We start from the raw sequence: 20,199 nt of genomic DNA on the forward strand, positions 1-20,199 counted from the left end.
CTTGATTTAAGCTGTTTCCTCAGGGACAGTGGGGAAAAAAAGAAGAAAAAACCCAGCTGCTTTGAACATTTGGATGCAAGTCCTTTGTGGACAGGTGTACCCATTTCTTTTGTGTAAATACCTACGAGTGAGTTGCTGAATCTCGGGGGCAGCGCAGTTAGCTTTAGTCCACGCTGCACGGCGTTTCCCCATGTGGCTGCACATTTCAGTCTCACCAGCAGGATTGAGAGTTAGGGGCTGTTCTGCCTCCTGTGACACTTGGTGTTTTCTTTTTGATTTAAGCCATCCTAGTGCAGTAGTGGCGTCTTGGTGTGGTGTTAGTTTGCTGACGGCTCGTGATGTTGAGTACCTTTTCATTGCTTATTGTTCATTTTGATACCCTCTGTGTTGACATACCTGTAAGTCTTTTGCCCATCGTTTAGTCAGGCTATTCACCTTTTTCTTACTGATTTGTGATCTTTATTTCTTTATTCTGGAAGGGAGTTTTTTGTTGGTCATTTATATTTCGAGTATCTTCTCCTTCTTGGCGGCTTGCCTTCCCCTTTCTCAGTGGTATCCATTCCTTCTCTGCTTTGGAACATGCAAGCCCAGGAGAGGTTTGCTGAAAGGAAGGGGGTCACTGGTCAGGCTCTCTGTGAAGTCCCCCACTCCCTCTTGTGGCCTCTGCAACAGCCCAGAGCCCTGTGTGGGTCCTTCCCCTGTTTCTCCACGAGATGGTCACCTGCTGGCCCACAGCACAGGTTTGGCACAGAGGAAGCTCCCACCATGTTCAGTCCTACTTGGCCACTGTGCTCCAGTGCTGGGTGCCAGGGACACAGCTCTTGACACTGTGGTCACCATCTCTACCCTCTCCAAGAAAATACTGTGGGGAAGACAGACCAGCCACAAGTGGTCACACCACAGAGGTGCTGTGATGGGGAAAGGTGCAGGGGACAGGAGGCCCAGAAGAAGGATGTCTGACCCTGGATGTGGGGGTGAGGGAGGCATGCCCTTGCTTTGAGGAGCTCACATGCCAGTTGGGGTGTCAGGACAAAAGGTAGAAGATAATTGTGTAATTGGAGCATTTGTGCCCATGCTCTGAAGGACCCCCCGAGGACCAGGTGGTGCCATCCCTTGCAGGCTGGAGCATCCTCGTCTTGTGCGTCTCCCCCGCCTGCTCTCTAGTCCTTCCTAGTCTGCTTTACACTGAGCTCCTCATGGTCTCAGTGGGGAAACTGAATCCTGCCAAAACAGAAGGGGAGCTGGGGTTTGATTCTAGGACTCACGGTGCCCCAGGGTTGCTGGGGCTCTCCAGGGACACTGGCTATTTGGGACAAGAACTCCCAGGATGGACCTTGGCTTCACCCCAGTCTGCATAGGGGCAGAGGTGAAATGGAGAGGCAGCGAGCTAGACTGGAAGACCTTTGACCCCTCAGGCTGTCTCCTGGGACCTTCTCAGAGGTGGACAAGGCCACTTGCTACATGGTTAGGGAAACTGAGTCATGGAGGCCAAGGAGTCTGCCTGTGAGTGCTGGAGCCAGAGTGAGGCTCCGAGCCAGCTGCTTGCTTCTAATTGCTTGTTAAGGATGCATTTACTCCCTGCTTGGAACAGTTGTCTTGGGGCTTCTAATGGAGGTTTTTGGTGCTTGTTTTATTATTATATATATTTTTTCAAAGTTGTTTCAGCTTCAAGCTTCAAATTTCCATGAAGTCACTGGAGCTGGGAGCCTGGCCTGGCAGCCGCCCGCCCCACCATGTTGAGAGCTCTGCTGTGGCTGGGGGAGGGGGCCCTGCACAGGCTGAGTGGCTCTGAGCTCCCAGCCACGGGCTCAGACTTAGCCTTTCTGCGGCAGCCGCAGAAGCCGGAGCAGGAAGTGGTGGGTCCCAGATATGACTCATTCTCATTAAATGGTAGCCGTGGAAAGGGGCCTTCACATGTGTGAGCCTGGATGCCGACTGAGGCTGGGTCACCTCCCTATAGACCCTGGCGCAGTAGCTGGGGCCCTCGAGGACTGCCAGGTAAAGCAGAGGTATGGGGATGGGGCATCATTAGTTCTAGTGGCCTGAGCCTGAGGAGACAGGGCTGACCTGGCCCTCTGCCCCTGTGCCCCCAAGTGGATGGGAAGTGAGTTCACCCCCTGGGCCTGGCCTGGGAGCTCACCTGACAGAGGCTATGCTAGGAGGGCGGGGAGGTTTCTGGAGCCTCCTGGGCAAACAGCTGGGAGGGGCGGCTCTGGGGACCAAAGACAACTTGTCACCCACATGTCCCAGTCTGACCAGAAAGGGCTGTTAGGACCACCCTGTTGTTTATTGGGCTCAGTCTGCCTAGAATTCTAGGAACCACAGACTTGCAAATGTCCACATTTCTTTTCAAGGTTATAATTTTGCATTTATAAGTACATATTACTATTTTCAATGAACGTAAAAATTGGCAAGGGAAGGGCAGTTCAGCTTGGTGCATGAAATTATGAAACAACAAAAAACTCTGAAGGTGGTGTGTGCCCGAGAGCCTGAGAGCTGCAGCCTTCCTTCTCCGGCTCCTCCCAGCCCAAGGGCCCTGGGGACCCATGTGGACCATCTGGAGTGGGTCTTTCTGGATTCTTCTATCCAATCATATAAACACATGTGAACAGTATGAAGCAACTGCCTCTTCTCCATGTCATCACATCAAGTTCAGGGGCAGGGAAGGCTAGGGCCAGGGCCTTCCTCCCTGGCTAGCCTGAGTCGGGGGAGGAGGGCCAGAGTGAAGCAGGGGGCCTACAAGCAACAGGGCCCTGCCTCCAAGGCCAGGCTGGGCAGTCAGAGCATGGTCTGGCTCTGCCTGGAAGTGCTGTGTGGCGACTAGCGCTTGACCATTGTCTTGCAGATGAGTGCTATGAGGATGGCCCCTGCCCTGCCAGGGGAGGGGTCTAGGTGCTTTTAGCCTGTACTTGATAGATGTGTCTCAAATTTAAGTATTTGTTTTAATATGTTTTAGGACAGACATCTATAGCTAGTACAGTGATTCTGCAATATCACAACGGTATTATTGTCTTGGACAGAGCTAGCAAAAACATAAGTGACAGGGGAGCAGATTTAAGAGGAAGTGCACAGCGCCGGCGCTGCAGGAAGTGTGGGCATCTGAGGGGGGCTGGAGTCTGGGAAGGCTGCCTCTGCACCCCTCCTTTCTGACTGGGCTGTGTGTCTTCCCACTTCTGCCGGTCTGGGTTCTTCCAGGTAAAACTGTGGCTCCTGGGCCAGGTGTGGGTATAGAGGAGGGAAGCTCTGGGGAAGGGAAGGTGTGAACTTCATGGAGGCAGAGTCTCCAGCAGTGTCTGCAGAGTAGAAGTGGCTGTGTCCTGACGGGCAGGTGGCAGGGAGCGTTGTGGCAAGACCTCTGCCAGGAAGTGGGGGTGGGAGTTTTTCTGTGGACCCTGAGGGAATGGGGTGGGTGCAGTGAGAGGTGGGAGGGCTGGGAGTGAGGCCTCTGGACAGAGGGAGACAAAGGTCTGACTTGGTGTTGCTTTAGGCCATGGACCCCTCTTTACAATTTGCAACTATTGGTTTGACCCATTCCCCTTCTCCAGTTTACAAAAGCTCAGAGGGTACTGTCTCATCCTGGGTCGCCCAGTGAGCCAGTCCCTGGGCATGCACTTGTGCCCACCACAGTGTACGTGAGGTCTGGAGTCGGGGCTGGGACAATTTGCCCCACATTAGGGAAAGCCGAGAAGAGGGGCTGTGGCGGTGCTGAAGGATTAATGTGGGGTGGTCCTTACTGGTGGGATGAGGAAGTGGGCTCCTCTTGAGTACCACTGGTGCCTGGCCTGCTCTGGAGCACTGCAGGGGACCAGGGTGGGGTGAGCCCTTCCATATGGCTGGGCCAGGTGAGGCCTCATGCCCCTGTCAGGCTGTGCTTTCTTGGGTGTGTGGCTGAGCCCGGCCCCAGCTGGGAGGGGTATGATGCAGCCGCTGGATTCTCCATACCTTGACTTTCCCCCATTGCCAGGGCTCATCGGAGCTGGCTAGGTGACCTGTCCATCGGCAGCACCCTGGGCCTCCCTTGTTCTGCCCCAGAGGAGGGGGCGGGGGCTCGTTCACACTGCAGTGATGGCACTGTCCTCTTGCCCAGGCAGAGGGCAACACTTCCCCGGGTTGGAGAAAGTTCTGGGCCTCTGAGGGAGCAGACAGAGTGGGTCACGCTGGGCACCTGCAGAGCGTCCTGTTCTTGTCTTTCTTCAGGTGGGAGGGAGGCCCTTCCTGTGTCTACAGTGGCTCACGCCTGTAATCACAACACTTTGGGAGACCAAGACAGGAGGATCTTTTTAGGCCAGGAGTTTGAGATTAGCCTGGGAAACAGCACGGCCTTGTTTCTACGAAAAATAGAAAAATTGGCTGGACATGGTGGCTTACCTCTGTAATCCTAGTACTCTGGGAGGCCGAGGCAGGAGGATGGCTTGAGCTCACAAGGTCGAGACCAGCCTGAGCAAGAGTGAGACCCCGTCTCCACTAAAAATAGAAAAGAAATTATAGTCAATTATGGCGGTGGGTGCCTGTAGTCCCAGCTACTCGGGAGGCTGAGGCAAGAGAATCTCTTGAGCCCAAGAGTTTGAGGTTGCTGTGAACTATGGTGCCACCTCTCCCTAGGGTGACAGAAACTTTCAATAAAAAGAAGAAAGAAAAGTCAGCTAGGTGTGGTGGTACGTGCCTGTGCTCCCAGCTACTTTGGAGGCCGAGGCAGGAGGCTGCTGGAGTCCGGGGTTTGGGGCTACAGTGAGTGCTGATCCTGTCCGTCCGCTCCAGCCTGGATGACAGAGCAAGAAGACCCTATTTCAAAAAAAACAAAAAATGCCAAGAGCAGGAAATTCGTTTGGATCAGTGAAAGAGATGATGTCTGCACACTAGCAGAGAGGCAGGGGTCTTCTGGAGGTCACCAGGTCCATTCCCCTGCCTCTGGACAGAGCCTAATTGTGGGCAGTCGGAGTTCAAGCCCTACTCTGCCTCCTCCCAGCAGTGTGTGAGACAAGAAAGGGGTTGAGGCTGTTTCTTGTGGTGCCCACTGCGTCAGAGGACTGTGAACAGGTGAGCCTGTGTGGCACCTGGCACGGAGGAGCTGCTACCTGAGTGGACATGCTTGTCACTGTTGGTGTCCTGAGGCCCTCCTGGGCTTTGTCCTGCCTTGGGTGGGAGACTGGATGTCCCTGGGAGAACCTGGGCTCAGGGATGGGCAGGCCTGAGCTGAGGTGTCTCACTGGTGCATTCCTTGGGCTAATCACATTCACTCTCCATTCCTTAGTTTCCTTATCTGTAAAATGGGCAGATGTAGTGCCTGGTAGGTTAAGGGAGGGTGAGTTGCATGGAACATGCTTCCTGGAAACCTGAGACTGGTGTGCTCAGGCTGAGAGGTCACCCAGCAGTGGCCGGAGCCCCTCTAGCTGTGTGTGGGAATCTGTCAGCTGTCTCCACTGTCTGGCACCACCCCCAGGAGGGTGGCATGGTGCCCCCCAGCCAGCCACAGGCATCTGGCTCAACCTGCTGCTGCCCATAGATTTCACAACTGGCCCATGTCATGGCTGAGACATTGCCCAACCCTGGGCACAGACCTACTCGGCTGAAGCGCCCTCCATTTCCTGCTCTCCCCTGGAGGTCTTTCTAGAAGGGACTAGGTCAGGCGTCCTCAAACTGCGGCCCGCGGGCCACGTGAAGCCGTGTGAATTGTATTTGTTCCGTTTTGTTTTTTACTTCAAAATAAGATATGTGCAGTGTGCAGAGGAATTTGTTCATAGTCTTTTTTTTTTAAACTATAGTCCAGCCCTTCAACCGTCTGAGGGACAGTGAATTGGCCCCTTGTTTAAAAAGTTTGAGGACGCCTGGACTAGGTGGTGGGGTGGGGTGGGGTGGGGCAGTGAGCCTTGGACCAAAGTTCAGTTCCTCTTGGGTGGCCGCCTTGTCCGGACACTGGTGTGCCTTCCTGTGCCGCCTGCTGTCCCCTCTGACGTGCCACCAGCATTTTCTGAGCTCCTACATTGCTTCGCTGCCGTCATTGGCTGGGGCGGAGATAGCAGGCATCAGCCTGGAAGAGGCCCTGGGATGCCCGTCTGGTCGGGGTCTCCTTGCCTGGAGTTTTTTCAGCCCCTTCCCCTGGCTCTGAGTCCACCTCAGACTTGGCTCTGCTCCTCCTGAGCCTGCCCCGGGCCCCTTGTCCACTCCAGGCCAGCTGCCTTGGCTCTTTCCTGCCCACCCCCCTTCCTTTGCAGTTCCCTCTGGCTTGTGTCCCCCCAAGTGAGACCTCTTTTCAGGGGTTCTCAAGCTTGACAAGAAGAGGGCCCCCAATGCACATGCTGCTGGGTTTGGTCCGCAGCGCCCACCCCTCCACCTTAGTCTTGCTTTGAGCCCTGTTTGCTGTTGCTGGGGCCAGGGGTCACCATGATAGCCTCTCTCCACCCTTCAATTATGCCCCTGTCCCTCTGTCCCAACCACAGGAAAGAGTGACTCTCACCCCAGGCAGGACTCCTCAGGGGAAAAGGGAGCAGACTGAGGCCTTTATGGCAGACACCCCAGTTCACAGCTGTGTTTCCTGCACCCAAGGCCTACCTCTTCTCACCTCCTGGGCTGTGGGGACCCAGCCAGAGGTGCAGGGCGGCAGCAGTGGTCATGACCCTCAGACAGAGGCCTGTCCCCTGGGAGGATGGTGACCTGGCTTTCAGGGAGCATGGAAGGTGGGGTACATGTGGGGGTGCTACCACCTTCCTCCTAGGGCCTGAATCCCTGGACAATTGTCAGAACCCAGAGTGCCCTGATGGGGGAGCTCTTTCTCCTCTAGAATCCAGGCACCCACAGGCTGCCTTCCTTGCCTCCAGGGTGCTCAGCCTCACCGCTTGGGCACAGTTCACTTAGTTGCTAGATCCTGGAGTCACAGACTGGCCAAGCAGGGAGAGTCCTGGGATGCTGGGGTGCAGTTGCTTTGCAGAGATGGGGAAACCGAGGCCCTGTGGGCTGGTGTGAGCTGCTCTGGTTGGACTGTGTTGAAGGTGCTGAGCCTCTGGGTTGGTCACCTTTCCCTTGGTGTCCTGGGGGCAAGGTGTGGACTCAGGGGTGGACTGGGGGCTTGTCTTGCCCCGCTGCTCTTCTGCAGGCCGTCCCCACGCCTCCCCTCCTGGCCTCTGCTCCTCCCTGTGTGGGCAGGTGAGGGCCCCATGAGACCTCCTTTCTGTGTGTGCACCCCTACTTCTGCTGCACCTGTCTCCCACACCCCACCTGGCTGGGGAGGAGGAGCCCTTTGAAGTGGGGTGGAGACACTGCTTTAATGGGGGCCTCTTTCGAAACACCTAGACTCCTTGGAGCCACCGTCCTCTGAGGGCAGGGCCAGCCCCCTCTGCCTCCCTTTGTCAGGCAGGGGAGGCAGAGAGAAGAGCAGAACTGCCTTTTCGGGGGATTGTAGGAAGTGAAACCGAGACCCAGGGCTTGAAGTGTGTCCCCAGTTTCTGTTTATGTTAGGGTTTCTTGGGCTGCTGACCGCTTGTGTTTGGAGCTGGTGGGGGTGACACTGGGTGATGGCACTTGCTATGCCAGCCTCAGTGGGAAACCTGAGAATTACTTCCCATTACCAGTACGTTCTGTTGATTAGGAAACTGAGGCCCAGAGGGGTTAATGAACCTGCCCAAGGCCACAGAGCTTTTCTTAGGTGAAGCTAGGATTTATACCCTGTGTTTGATCTCAGAGCCAGTGCTCCCAGCTACACGGCTTCCCAACTGCCCAGTCTGAGGCTATGCCCTTGCCTGCCCTGACATTTTTTCCCCCACTTAGCTTGTTTATGCCACGTGTCCTCCCACCCCTAACATGAGCTCCTAAGGAGATAGTGCATCTGCTGCTTGCTGTAGCCTCTGTAGCCACAGGGCTGTAGCCCAGTGGCACTTGGTGGATGGAGGGCTAGGGGCACCCTGCTGGGGCCTGTTTGCACGTGCAGTGTTTCTGGATTTATAAGGAGGTTTTATAGCCATGAGGTCATTTCACTGCTAGAATAGGCCATTGAGGGGGAAGGAGTGTTTCTTCCCCTCGCTCCATTGAGGGGGAAGGAGTGTTTCTTCCCCTCGCTCATGTGAGTATTGAGAGGCAGATACTTCATGCAGGTGGGACTGGGGACTCCAGGGTACTCTGGAGTCTGACTCCTTCAGGACAGGAAGGCCCAGCCCAACTGCCATTTGGGGACTGGCTGCATTGGATAGTCTGTAGAGTATGGGGTTAGATTCTGGAGTGGGGCAGCCTGGGCAGATGGCTTAGGCTTGGGGGCTGCATCACAGGCCAGGCACTGACAGCCCGTGGAGGCCTTTGTTTCTGCAGGAAGTGCAGGTGCAGGGGAAGCTGAGGCCGGCACCGTGGCCAGGCTGGGAGGGGCCAGACAGCCTTCCTGGAGGAGGTAGCAGCTGAGGCTAGTTGTGAAGGGCCGGCAGGAGTTCGCCAGGCAGAAGGAGTTTGGAGGTGAGGCGGTAGGCGTGTTTTTAGGCTATGGGAGCCTGGAGACAAAAGGGTGGGGCTTGTTTGGGGAACCAGAATAAGTCAAATCGCACAGCTACCAAGAAGGCCATGGGAGCTCTGGTGGAGTTTTTTGGCCAGAGGGTGAGCGAGGACTGTGCTTGGTGTTCTTGGGATCCTGGACATGTGCAGGGAACCTTGGTGGCTTATCCACCACCTGGGTTTAGGGGAGCATGGCTGCCATGGACTGAGGCTCCATCACAGCTGACCGCCCGTGCACAGCCCAGGGGAGCCTGGCTCCGTCAGGCAAGAGTTTGTAGAAGGAAGGAGTGAGTGGTTGGGAATAGGGGCTCAAGCTCTAGGGACAGCTGAGCTGAGGGCTCCCCAGCCCTTATGGGGGTGCAGTTCCAGAAGCTGCGGCTGTGGTTTGGTTGGGGAAGCCGGGTGGGGCTGCTTCCCTTACAGAATGGCTCTTCCGGGCTCCCAGCATGGCTTCACGACACAGCCCCACCGCCCCCCGCCCCTTGGCTGCCCCTTGACCTTGGTCAGGTTCTCAGGAAATGGGGGTCTTGGGTCCTTGGGTTAGGGCTGAACATTTTGGTAGCTGCTGCTGTGGGGGCCAAATTGGGAGCCTTTGGGCCAGGTGGTGGCTTGGGGCTTGCTGTTGGAACAGGGGCCAGACTAGGCAGTGATGCCTCACTGGACTTATGGGTGGTCTGCTGAGCTCTGGGTGAGACAGTCCTTCCCCACTGACCTCTCTGTGGCTGTTTTCTCTGCTGGTCTGAGTAGGAAAGGACCTTGGAGACCCTGGAGACCTTTCCTGTCCTGGAGGAGTCAGGCTGAGACAGGGTAAAGAATTCCCTGAGTCCCACAGTTGGTGAGAGTCCTGTATCTCCTGGCCTTCAGCCCAGGCTCCATCCCCTGCATTGCCTTGGCTATGGCAGATGGGGAAACTGAGGCAAGGGGGCCACTTCTTTGTATTGCAGGGGTAAGGTAGGAAATTTGATGGGAGCGTTTTTTCCTGCTTGCTTGAGCCCAGGGCAAGGTGCACCCCCACTGAAAGCTGCCTGAGGGCAGGCAGGGGCTGTTGAACCTGTGAGTGTAGGAGAGTCCAGGTGTGTTCACTCAGGCCTCTCCTGGCACCTCCATCTGGAGGCCAAGCTCAGGGCTGCCCCTCTGGCCCGTAGGCAGGTGCACGGGCTGGTCTCCATCCCCTGTACAGCCATCTAGCCCAGCCAAGGATCAAGTGGAGGTAGAACAGTAGAGCCCCCAGCCTGTGGGTGCTCTCAGGGTGTCAGAAAAGGGGAGGATAGTGGCTTCTGTGGGCCACAGCTGCCAGGGAGGCTTTTAGGCATTGAGACTCCAAGGTGGGTCTTAGAAACTCCAAAGTCAGCATTTCCCAAAGAAGGCTCATTAGGGGTTCAATGCAAAAAGAGTCTCATGAACCAAAAAGATGGGGAAATGTTTAGCTGTGTTTAACTCAGCAGGTTTCTTTCTTGCAGGACTTATCAGAGCCTTTAAATCACTAATGTGTACTGCACATCTGTAAATGGGGAAAAGAAGAACATTGAGTTTAGCACCGCTATGCCCAGGAACTGGTGTGAGTGTGTAGAGCTCTGTGTGTAGTTTTTCACAGCCCTGCTCGTGGGCAGAACACATCTCAGGAAATGCAGAGAGAGGGTTAAGAAGGAGCCTGGGCCTTGGAGTAGGGCAGGCCTGGGTTCAAATACCATGGGCTTTGGACCAGTAGATTAGGATCGTAGAGTTGGTTTCTCTGGCTGGAAATGGGGTGAGAGCACCCCACCTGCCCTTGGGGAGTTAGGGTACAAGGGCCTTGCTGTAGCCTGTTCATAGCACTCTGGAGGTTCTCAGAGAGGGGGCCGGCCTGGGTGGTTTTCTGCCCAATTTCTGCCCCTGGCTGGGCTCAGAGGTTGCACAGCATGTCCTGGCTGGGCTTTATGCTTTCTCTTTGGTCAACAGACCTGCAGGCCTGGGGGGAGGACCCTGCACTGCCTGGGATGTAACCGGGAGCTCTCTCAGGCTCAAACTGACATTGCTTCTCCCCCGGCCTGGGTCCTGTGAGGCCCTCCATAGGGATGTCAGCCACTACTGCTGCTCGTGGCCCCGGAACGCCATCCTGAGTTGCTGACCACTGCCCTCTCCACCCCTAGAGGCCAGGCAAAGTGGAGGATGCCCTCTTCAACACCCCCAGCCCCAGCGCCACAGGCCTGTGGAGGGTGGAGAGGCAGGTTCCAGTTCCAGGTCTACTCACTTTCCCACCCCACCACCCTTTCTGGCAACTTGATACCTTCTAGGAACCCTGTGTGGTCAGACTGTCATTCCCTTTTTTTCAAATGAGGAAACTGAGGCAGGGAGCGAGTGAGTCGGGGCCCACAATTTAGATATAATGGACCCAAGATTTGTCTCTGAGGTTAGATGTTTTTATTTTATTTATTTATTTTTATTTTTTTAATTTTTTTTGAGACAGAGTCTCACTCTGTTGCCCTGGAGTCACAGCTCACAGCAACCTCAAACTGTTGGGCTTAAGTGATTCTCTTGCCTCAGCCTCCCAAGTAGCTGGGACTACAGGTGTCCGCCACAACACCTGGCTATTTTTTGGTTGCTGTTGTCGTCGTTGTTTAGCAGGCCCGGGCCGGATTCAATCCTGCCACCCTTGGCGTATGTGGCTGGCGCCCTGCCGACTGAGCTACAGGTGCCGCCTGTTGGATGTTTTTAAATTGCGCAAGCAACACAGCAACAGAAATAGAAACTGAGCATGAGGAGAAGTGAGATTTAAATGCTGTGTCAAAGCAGTGGTTTGGGTTTTTCTGTGTCCTGGTTTGGTCCTTATTCATTCACCGTGTAGATGTTTCCTAGGGACCGTTCCATCAATTTGAAGCCGCCTCACACTTTTGACAGCTGCATAGTATTTATTCCGTGGTAAGGCTGTATTGTAATTTATCTCACCAGCTCCTGTTTTCAGTCTTTCATTGTTACAAATACTGCAATGAATAATCTTGTAGCTGTGTCATTTACACACGTGATGGCATTTTTAGGATATAGTATTCAAAGTAGAGTTGGTAGGTTAAAAGATATATATGGGCCAGGTGCAGGGGCTCGTTCTTATAGTCTGAGCAATTTGGAAGGCTGAGGTAGGAAAATCGCTTGAGGTCAGGAGTTTGAGACCAGCCTGAGCAACATATTGAGACGGATCTCTGGAAACAAAACAAAACATTAGGCAGGCATGGTGGCAGGCGCTTATTGTCCCAGGTACTTGGGAGGCTGAGGCAGGAGGATTGCTTGAACTCAGGAATTTGGAGTTGTAATGAGCTGTGATGATGCCACTACACTGTAACAGAGAAAGACTCTTGTCTCACAACAAAAAAGTGTGTACATTAGTGACTTTGTCGTATATTACTAAATTGCCTTCCCCAAGGGAAGGGTTCTGCTGGTTCATATTTCTTCCCAGGAGTGAATATGATACCTATTTCTATATTGCCCAGGTTGGACTTAAACTTCTGGGCTCAGACAGTCCTCCGACCTCACCCTTTTTAGTAGCTGGGACTATAGGTGCGTGCCACTAATTTTGGCTTCCACAGTTTTTTGTTTGTTTTGAGAAGAGTTTCATTATGTTGCCCTCAGTAGAGTGCTGTGATATCACAGCTCACAGCAACGTCAAACTCTTGGGCTTAAGCGATTCTCTAGCCTCTGCCTCCCAAGAAACTGGGACTACAGGTGCCCTCTACAACACCCAGCTATTTTTTGTTGTTGTTGTAGTTGTCATTGTTTCTTTAGCAGGCCTGGCTGGGTTTGAACCTGCCAGCCCCACTGTATGTGGCCAGCATCCTAACCACTGAGCTATGGGCGCTGAGCCCACAGTAGTTTTAATTTGTGTTTTTCTCATTATGGGTGAGGTCATCTTCTTCCCAAATGTTTAAGAACCATTCATTTTACCTTTTCTGTGAACTTTCTGTTCCTTCCCTTTTTCCATTTTTCTGTTGGGTTATTGATTTTTTTCTTGATTTGTAGGAGCTCTTTACATTTGAGGAAGATTACCCTCTTGTGATATGAATCACAAATATGTTTCCTTAATCTGCCATTCATCTTTTGATTGTGCTTTTGGTAGTTTTCCTCATATAGTAAATTTTATTTTTTAAAGACACAATTGAATTCATCAGTTTTTGTGGCTTTTGGGTCTTGTGTCAGGTTAGAAAGGCTTTATCATCTACCATATTAAATGAGAATTGTTCTTTCCTCTCTTTAGAAACCATCCTGGTATAACTTATGAATCCAGCTTGCTGTCTTCTGGGCTATACTGCCTTCTAAACAGAATACTAGCAGTATAGGACTCAAGACTCAAATGTGGGCTCGGTGCCTGTAGCTCAGCGGCTAGGGTGCCAGCCACATATACTGGAGCTGGTGGGTTTGAACCCAGCCCGGGCCTGCCAAACAACAATAACAATTATAACCAAAAAATAGTCGAGTGTTGTGGCAGGCGCCTGTAGTCCCAGCTACTTGGGAGGCTGAGGCAAGAGAATCACTTAAGCCCAAGAGTTGGAGGTTGCTGTGAGCTGTGACACTATGGCACTCTACCCAGGACGACATAGTGAGACTGTGCCTCAAAAAAAAAAAAAGAGTCAACTGTGTCCTTCCTGCCCGCCTCTAGGACAGGGATTACTCTGGGTCACATCTGTCCATGGGCCTGTGAGATGGATGTCTTCTCGTATATCCAGACCCCATTCATGCCTTGCCTTCACCAGGGAACCTGCTGGCTGAGGGGGGACAGTGCCTTGTCCTGCTCTTCTGGGCTGGACTAGCCCCATGCAGGCCTTCAGAGGCCACCCAGACTTCCCCTTTCTGTTCTTCCTTATCAGGGAAAAGGGATCCGAAATATGTTAAACAAGGGTGTGAAAGTGTTTCCATTCTAGAGGGGGGAGCCTAGTAAGGGCAGTGCTTAAAGAAATGAGTCTCTAATGGTGTGGGGGGAAAAATACTGATGTGCCTCCAGCAAGCAGGGGAGCCTGGCTGATTAATCAGCTCTGAACACCCACTCTGTGCAGATACACTGGGGGTGGGAGTGGGGCATTAAGGTTTCTCTTTTGGGAGCAGAGTTTCCTCTTGGTGCCTGTCCTCCTTCCCGGGACAGAAGGCATAGGTGCGTGTCTGAGGAAGGAACTCCTGCACGGCTCCCTCTGGAGATGAATGAATGAATGAATGAATGGAGCAGCCCCTCCTGGGCACCCTGTAACTGCCACTGGGCAGAAGCTTAGCGAGTCTGGACTCACCATCCCTGGCAGCTGAAGCCTAGGGGTGCATTTTTTTTTTTTTTGGCCAGGGCTGGGTTTGAACCCGCCACCTCCGGCATATGGGGCCGGTGCCCTACCCCTTTGAGCCACAGGCGCCACCCCTAGGGGTGCATTTTAAGGAGAGACAAAGAGAGAAACTTAACTAGAGGAGTGAAGGGGAAGGAGGATTGCAGGCACTAAGAACACAACGCCCCTCTGGCCACCCCTAGCGTGAGCCCCTGGGGCCGAGTGGCAGCACCTGGCCTTTTCTCCAATCCCTGATTCTTTTCATTTCATGATTTAGCCTCCAGACCCAGCCCAGCCTAGGCTAGCATTGGGCTCCAACATGGTCATCTCTTTGCAAAAGTGGCAACTGAGGCCCAGATCAGTCAGGGGTCTTGCTCAGGGTTACAGAGCAATTTGGTGGCTGAGCTGGGACTGGAGTACAGGTCTCTGGACCCCAAGAACAATTGGTAGCCGGTGGTCCCAGGGACGAGCTGGGTGGAGGCAGCGGGGGGGAATGTGGAGGGAGAAGGGGGCTGCACCATTGGGGAGCTTCAGCTCCTGCCCCTGCCTGGTAGCTTTGCAGGCTGTGTCATCAGGAAGTGTGGGAGATGGGGCTGGGACCTGCCTACTCTATACCTGTCCCTTTCATCGGGACCCCAGAGTGGGCTATGGTCCTTTAGACCTTCTCCGGGGGTCCTGGGTACTGAGCCTTCTCTCTGGCTAATTGGCCACTTTGTCCCTGAAAGCTTGGCCTATCAGGCCTCATCCCTCATGTGGACAAATTGGTCATCGGCACCCTAGTTTGCCAGTGAGGTAACTGAGGCCGAGAGGTGTCTGCTCCCACGTGTCAGGGATGGGAGTGGGTCCAGGCCTCTCTTGCAGGCCGTGGTGTGACACAGCAGGTGTGGCAGATGCATCCCACCCTCCATCGAAGAGGCGCCTTCGCCTCCTGCTGTTGTGCCGCTGCCCCTGGCCTCCCTCTTTCCCTGCCTCGGCCTGGGTCAGAACTCCAGCTACTTGCCTGGGGCCAAGTGGTGGGACGCAAAAGCACAGAATCTGCCACAACAGTTTGGTGAGGCAGATGTTGGGATGTTTGGCGTCTGGGAATGCTGAGCAGGAATATGAGAAGGTCTCCCAGTAGTGAGGTGCCTGAGGGCTGCCGGACTCTGGGGATAGGGAAGTGTGGGGGCTTGAAGGGTAGGCCTTGAATGCCACCAATACTGCCTCCCCTGTTCCTGCAAGGTTTCCTGGGTGCCCCTCTGTGTGGGCCTGTGCTAGGTAGAGCAGCTGCTGGCAGAACCTTCTGAAGGTCAGGGTCTCCCTAGGGAGATGGCGGTAGGACTCCCTTAGCAAATGAAAAGTCTGCCTGTGACCCAGCCCACCAAGGGAGCTGAGGGCCCAGCTGGGGAGACCTTGCTTGTGGGGTTTTAGCTGCAGCTGTGTGGTTGCTCAGGTGGGGTGCGGGCCCAGGGGACTGAGCAGAAACGCTTCTCTGCACGCCTGCCCACCCCCTCATGCCCCAAGGTCCCCGCTTCCTCCTTCTGAGGCCACCAGGGCCCCAGGCCCTGTGCAGCTCAGGGGCTTGCCAGGGCTTGGCCAGAGGAAGCCGGGCCAGGGTTCCTGCCAGCACTGCTCGGGTGAGGAAGTGGGTGCCCTGTCTGCATCTGTAAAAGCTGAGGCGTTCGAGAACATACTTCCCCCATGGTGTGTGGTTGGACTGTGTGTGCTGCCAGATCAGCCAGTTCCTGTGGGGAAGGGGGATTTCCTGAGTGCTGAGGGGCCAGCCCTGCAGGCGTGAGACGGAGTCCCAGCTGCCTACTTCCACTGGCACGGAGTCCCAGCTGCCTACTTCCAGCGGCTGTTCTGGCGGAGGACCCAGACTTAGCCAGCCAGTGCTTGGTGAGGAGGCCATGGTCGGCCTTGATTGTATGCAAGGGAGAAGAGGGCGCATCTGGGGCAGTTCAGTGGGCTTCCTGGAGGAGGCCGCCCTCCTGGAGTTCGCCGGCTTGACCTTGCTCTTGCCAGTCAGAGACATATGGGGGCCCCCGCTTGTGGCTTTGCATGGGAGGCTCCCAGAGAGGACCTGGCCTGTGGAAGCACCATTGCTGATGGGTTCCTGGGGCATCTTCTGAGGAGGGACAGAAGTTCCCTGGCCTAGCTCTGCCTCCTTCTGCCTTCTTGGTTGTATCTCTGTCCTGGGCCTTGGGGGCAGGAAGGGGTTGGTGTTTGGGGATGTTACAGGCTTTCTGGATGTCAGCACCAGGGCGGTGCTGGGCAGAATAAGAGGTGGACCCTGGGAGGCCCGTGTTCACATCCCAGCTCTATTACTAGTTGTGAGAACACGGCAAGTGACTGAACCTCTCTGTGCTTCAGTTCCCATATCTGTAAAATGGGAGACATGGTCATATGTGCAGGGGAGGGGCAGATTCAGTGATCCCAGCGCCAGGCCTGTAGTGGGTGCTGTGAGTTCTGTTTGCCATTGTGTCATAGGACCTGGGCTGCAGGGGCCTCAGAGCCCATAAGACTGCTTGCGAGAAGTGAGGTTGATCCCCTGGACTCACACTGGCCTGTGCCGGTGGGCTCCCTCATTCCTCCTGAAGGGGAGAGTCTCTGGAGGCCACTGGAGAAGTTGTGGAAACCTTCACCTGCCTGCCAGGACATGGTGATGGAGGTGTGAGTGCTGGTGTCCACTCCATGGCGAGGACTGGCTGTGTGTAGGGCCCAATGTCCCTTTGACTCTGGACCCAAGGGGAGCCACAGGTACTTCCCGGACATAACAACTGGATCAAGAAGTCCGGTGTGGACTTGGAACTCTCAGTTGCAAGTGACAGCAACTTACACTGGCTTAAGCTGAAAGGGGCATTGCTTGTCTTCAGGTCGCCTGGACGCCAGGAGCGAGGCACATTGTCTCTTTTGCTGTCCATGCCGGCTCCAGGCTCCAGTGTCTGCCAGAGCCCCAGGCCACTGATAAAAGAGGACGTCTCCTTCCCTGGACCAGCAGAAGCCCCATTCTCGCTGGGATGATTTTGGCAACTAGGCTCAGGAGAGACTTTGCTGCTAGCCAAGCCAGGGTCACATGGTCCCTGGGCCAGGGGCCTGAGAGTGGGGACATTGCACAGCAGAAGCAGGAGACACCTTCCCCCTTCAGGGTCATGGTGAGGTCCTTTCCTTATGGCATGGGGAGATCATGAGATGTGAGTGACAGTGAGGGACCAGGTGAAAAAGGGGCCTTGACTTGGCCAAGTACATATCCCTGCTCCTGGTGGCTTTGGAGTTCAGACAGGACCAGTGACAGGGAGGCAGGGCTTGGCTTGCCCCAAGGGAGGACTTACAGAGAAAGTGCCCAGTGATGAAGACTGCCCTGGGCGGTGACAGGCACACTGCAAACTGAGGTAATGGGGTCAGTGAGACCTGGCAAACGGACTCTTACCCAGGGCTTGAGTCAGTGACCGGCAGGACAACTGGAGGCTGCACGGAAGGGCCTTGGAACCGGCCACAGCCGAGGGTCCTCTGCTTGTGGCTTTGCGTGGGAGGCTCCCAGAGAGGACCTGGCCTGTGGAAGCACCATTGCTGATGGGTTCCCAGGCCATCTTCTGAGGAGGGACAGAAGAAGTTCCCTGGCCTAGCTCTGCCTCACACTGCCTGGCTTGTTTCAGGAGCTGGACCAGGTCCCTGGGTGGACCAAAGTCCTCGTGCCTAGGGCTATCTGTCGTATACCCGTTTTCTGCCTGCTGTTGCCTGGGAAGTGGCCTAATTAGATGTTTGAGAGGAGTGTCACCAGGCCTGGGCTCCCACAGGCCCCTGGGAGCCTTTCAGCTGTACCTAGAAGAGCAGGTCTGTGGCAGGGGTGAGTGTGTGCATGTTTGCGTGTGTGTGCGTGCGCCTGCATCCTGGCAGCCTGCAGCTCTGGTCTGGCAGCTTTGCGTGGAGGATCTGTGGAGGATCTGGCTTGGCTAGCAGCAAAGTCTCTCCTGAGCCTAGTGGAGTATCTGTGGGGAGTTGTCCTGGCCCTGGTGTTTGGGGTTTCCTGGCCTGGCAGTCTGGGGGCATGAGGCCAGAGGGGCAGGCAGTGCTGCTGCAGCACCTGCTTTAGTCCCCTGCGATGTCAGTGGGGGAGCCTGGGCCAAGGAACCCTGGTTTGGGAGCTGGCAGACCAGGGTTGGAATCCCAGCCCTTCTGCCTACTATCCCTAGCTGTGTGACCTTGGGCAGCCACTCTGCCTCTCTGGGCTCAGTTCTGAATCTACAAAATGGCTGTGGCACCTTGGTCTTAACGGGTTTTGAAGATTAGAGTGAACGTGTGTGCAGACACTGTTGTGACAGTAGCACTCAGTAATTACTACACGGGACCATTTAGGGGTGCCCTGGACTAGTGCCTCTCAGGGCAGGAATCTTGTGTCGTTTTGCAGACCCCGAGTGCAGAGTTGGAGATAGATGGTTAGTACTCAGCAAATGCTTCTTGCGAAATAAAGAGCAATCACTTTAGATTTAGAGGTTGTAAACTAGTGAGCTGTATCACTTAAAATTTTAAAATTAGGCAGAGTGTGGTGTCTCACACCTATAATCCCAGCACTCTTGCAAGGCTGAGGCAGGAGGATCTCTTGAGCTTAGGAGTTTGAGACTAGCCTGTGCAAGAGCAAGACCCTGTCTTTACTAAAAATAGAAAAACCAACCGGGCATTGGGGTGGGCATCTGTAATCTCAGCTACTTAGGAGGATGAAGTAGGAGGATCACTTGAGGAGTTTGAGGTTGCTGTGAGCTAGGCTGATGCCATGGCACTCTAGCCTGGGTGTCTCCAGAAAAATTTTTTTTTAGAAATTGATCTCCAACATTTAAAAATCTTCATTTCACGTAGAAATCAGTTTTGTGCTATCTAAGCACTTTGGGTTTGACCCTCAAAGGGTTGCTGCTGGTTAAACAGATGCCAAAGACGGTGGACGCCTGTCTGGGCATGGAAGGATCCCTGGCACGTGGCCCCATGTTCCACCCCCAAATAGGAGGCTTTTCTACTCTGTTCTTGGGGTTTGTGGCAAGGGGATAGAAACTTTCAGGGAAAACAGGCCCCAAGGCAGCGCCTAGAATCAAGGCAGCCTGTGGGGCCTGACAGCAGGAGGGGCTGATTGGACTTGGGGACTTGGGTACCCTGCTCTTTTGCCTTCAGGCTGTCCTGGCCATCTTCCCTGCTCTAGACCCATTTTTCTTTGTAGCGTGGGCTGGTGAGTGGCCATCTGTGCCAGTTGAGACTGTCCTGCACCTTCCCATGTCTCACAGTCTCCTTGTTCTCTGCCTCCTACCTGTCCCTTGTCCAAGACAGGCCTGGAAGACATTGGGGCCCTGGATTCTTAGTCCAGGGATGTTCCCTTAACACAAAATTCCTGTTGGGAATATGGCAGCTGTCCCCAAGCCCCAGTTGCTGTGTCTAGGGGTTGCATGTATTTTGTTAACATTTTCCCTTTGGAGATTGGAAGCCAGCCTAGCACGTGGGTCGTGGGTGCAGTGATCCGATAGGCCATAGGCTCATTGTCAAGCTGGAATACATGAATGTGCTAATGAATAAATAGTGTTGGGGAAAGAGGGCCCCATATGGGCCGAGCACTGCAAACCTGGCGTCTGTTCCTAGCTTTGTCACAAAGGGTTCTCTGCGTCCCCTGAGACTCAGCTTCCTTTCCCGTGATGTGGGGCTTGTGAGTTTCTTACATCTGTGTCACCGTGCTCTTTTAAGAAAAGGTGGCCTCATGTAGAAGCTTAATATGATACAGATGTGGGAGGGTGCCCTGATGGAAGTGGTCGTGGGGCCCTTAGCTTCCCCATCTCATCTGGGCCCTTGGCCATGTCCCCAAATCCCAGGCTCCCAGGATCACAATTTTTTTAAAGATTTATTTATGACAGATTTTCACAACGTCACCCTGGGTAGAGTGCTGTGATGTCACAGCTCACAGCAACGTCAAACTCAATGCCTGGCTTTTTTGTTGCAGTTGTATTGTTGTCTAGCTGGCCTGGGCTGGGTTCGAACCCGCCAGCCTCAGTGTATGTGGCTGACACCGTAACCACTGTGTTATGGGCGTTGAGCCCCAGGATCACAATTTGGAGCCCTTTGGACCCAGAGGTACCAGATTTACCGAAAAGTCCCAGTAATTAAGTGAATGTGGTGTTTGTCCCAGAGCTGTGGGAATAGGACGGAACCTGGAGGCAGGTGTCCTGTGCACGGTCAACTGATTTACGACAGAAGCAACGCCACCGAAATTCAGTGAGGAAAGGATGGTTGGTTCACTGAACCGTGCTGGGTGAGGCAATATCCACTTGGAAAAAGGAATTGAGCCTTGATCCTCCCTCACGCCACATACGTAAGGGATCAAGGTGGATCAAAGAGCCATGAACAGGAAGCCTCCAGAGCATTGCCATGATGGGGGAGCTTAGGCCTGTGTTGTCCAGCTCAGGAGCTGCTGGCTGCATGCAGCTGTTGAGCACTTGACTATTATGAC

General features: G+C 54.3%; 1 protein-coding gene across 15 annotated transcripts in view; it reads left to right on the forward strand.

Moving 5' to 3' along the window:
• Nucleotides 1-20,199, forward strand: part of ADCY7 (adenylate cyclase 7) — a 66,340-nt gene that overhangs the window by 17,941 nt on the left and 28,200 nt on the right. For 2 of the 15 annotated variants that reach the window (XM_053582147.1, XM_053582150.1), the window contains exon 1: nucleotides 8,518-8,571. The exons of 5 other annotated variants lie outside the window; for them this stretch is intronic. The gene's annotated coding sequence lies outside the window, so the exon portion shown is untranslated. Of the gene's footprint in view, nucleotides 1-1,863; nucleotides 2,010-8,373; nucleotides 8,434-8,517; nucleotides 8,572-15,504; nucleotides 15,618-20,199 lie in introns of those variants that run through there. 8 more of the 15 variants (XM_053582134.1, XM_053582148.1, XM_053582141.1 and 5 more) reach the window with 7 other exon arrangements.

Source organism: Nycticebus coucang, chromosome 2, assembly GCF_027406575.1.
Source record: "Nycticebus coucang isolate mNycCou1 chromosome 2, mNycCou1.pri, whole genome shotgun sequence".
Lineage (NCBI taxonomy): Eukaryota > Metazoa > Chordata > Mammalia > Primates > Lorisidae > Nycticebus > Nycticebus coucang.